Raw genomic sequence first — 2,500 nt, 5'->3', positions numbered from 1 at the left:
AATGACAGCATCCCCGACAGCCATCGCATATAGCACCGCGCCAACACACACACACACACACACACACAGACACAGACACATGGCGTTACGGGCAAACACACATACACGCACATTATGTTACACACACACATGTATGTACATAGAGTATACACACACACACACACACACACACACACACACACACACACACACACACACACACACACACACACACACACACACACACACACACACACACACACACACACACACACACACACACACACACACACACACACAGACAGTACATGCATCCCATAACATACCATTCAGCAATACCACACACGCCCTGGCACAAACACACTAGCATGCCATACTGTGAGAGATACCACCAAAACAGTGCAACTCATCACTCCACACCAAACCATAACCGCAACATATCCATATCATCACTACCACAACACACTACGTCACAGTACACCACAACAATCACCGCAGGATAACCACAACATAACGTGAATAACCACAGCTCACCTCACCTCACCGCACCACACCACATCACGCATCGCACAAATACTGTACATGGAAATGCATAGGTACTAGGGATGCACCGATAGCCTACCACTTTTTTGAAAACCGATACAAGTATGAGTACATTAATATGTGTACTTGCCGATACCGATTACCGATACAGATACCTTTTACCACCAAAATACAATGAAAATAAATGCATGGCCTTGTTTTTTCCACCTATGATATTTTGGTAACACTTTATAATAATGTTCCTTAGTAAAGACTCAGTAAATAATTAACTAATGATGAATAAAACATTAACAAATGTTTTTATTATTAACTAAGCTTCATTAATGCTTTATAAAATATCTACAAATGATATCTGCAAGATTTTACACACCTTATAACAGAGTATTTTATTCATTTACAAGCAACTTGTAAATGTTTCATAAATATAAAATATTAACATAGCATTTCCTAGTCATTTACAAGCATTTGTTTACATTTCCTAGTCATTTACAAACGTTTGTTAATGTTTTGTTCATCAATAGTTAATTATTTATTAAGTCTTTATAATGCTTTTTTTGCATCCATTATTCTAAAGTGTTACCGATATTTTTATTGTCCATTTCCATGTAGATTTAAATGTTAGTAAATGTATGAGGTGGCACTGCTTTCAAGTCCACAGAACGTGAGAAGATTTTGCATTGTTTTGTGTAATAGCAGTATCGTTCCTGGTATCGGCAAGTGCTTGACGAGTACGAGTACGAGTATAATGAGCAGTATCGGGTGCTGATACCGATACCAGTATCAGTATTGGTGCATCCCTAATAGGTAGCCATTCGTATATACATGCACAATACACAGGATGTGCATGCTACTATGTTGCCATGGTGCTGTATTGTTTAGCTGCCTTACCGCTAACTCCTGCAACCGTGCAACTGTATAACTTATTTTGATGGCATTAGACCATATTTTACGACGAATTTGAGCTGTTGTGACTGTGTGTGAGAAAAGCACTTTGAAGTGCTGTCTTCAGTGTGTTTTCAGTTACATGGTTTTAATTTAAATCAACACAGTGTGGTGTCAGATGACACAACACGGTTGCGGAACTCGCCATGGAGGTGGGAATGCCAATTACAGGAGGGAAAAAGATCGACTGACGACCGGTGACCTGACAACTAACTTCACACACGTTGGTGGGTGGATATCGGGTGGATATCGGACTGTGTTTTGCATTGCGCCGATCAGCAAGTGGTGTGAGGATGCTGTTTGGCACTAAGTGATTTCAGCACGTGTCAGCTGGAGCGTCTGTCTTCCCTAAGACCAGAGTGGACTTTCACAACAGCCACGCCACGTCTACGTTTCCACAGAGAACTTCACCTTGTCGTTGGGTCTACGCAAGCTATGGAAAATTAAGAAAATCGTCTACTTTTACTTTCTGATGTATAATTAATTCATGTAATTCACATTTAGCTGTGCATATGTAGTTAATTGTCATTTCATGGCAAGCTAGACTGTGTGAAATTGAAAGAAAAATGTCTGCACACTTAAATCACCTTTGTGTTCTTCTTAATGATAGACCAAAAGCTTGGCCTATCATTGAAAAGAACGCAAAGGGGATTTAAGTGTGCAGACATTTTTCTTTCAATTTACACAGTTTTTGTTTATGTTTGGCACCTTTTAATGAAGAGTGCGATGGGATCCGGTTAAATACTGCAAGCTAGCCTACAATGCAAGGATTGTGTGAAAAATAAATTATTCTTACATTCGTAGCATTTCCAAACAATCAGCCTACCACAGACCAACAGGAGATGATTTTTGCCTATCATAAATTTCTGAAAATACTTGAATGTTCTTGTATGTGTGTGTGTGTGTGTGAGAGTGCGTGTGAGTGTGTGTGTGTGTGTGTGTGTGTGTGTAAGAGTTTATATGTTCTGTGCATGTCTGCGTGCGTGTGCATGTGTTCTGTGCGTGTCTGCGTATGCACGCACGTGTGTGTGTGTGT

This window comes from Engraulis encrasicolus, chromosome 22, assembly GCF_034702125.1.
Source record: "Engraulis encrasicolus isolate BLACKSEA-1 chromosome 22, IST_EnEncr_1.0, whole genome shotgun sequence".
Classification (NCBI taxonomy): Eukaryota; Metazoa; Chordata; class Actinopteri; order Clupeiformes; family Engraulidae; genus Engraulis; species Engraulis encrasicolus.
This window is presented reverse-complemented; position numbering follows the sequence as displayed.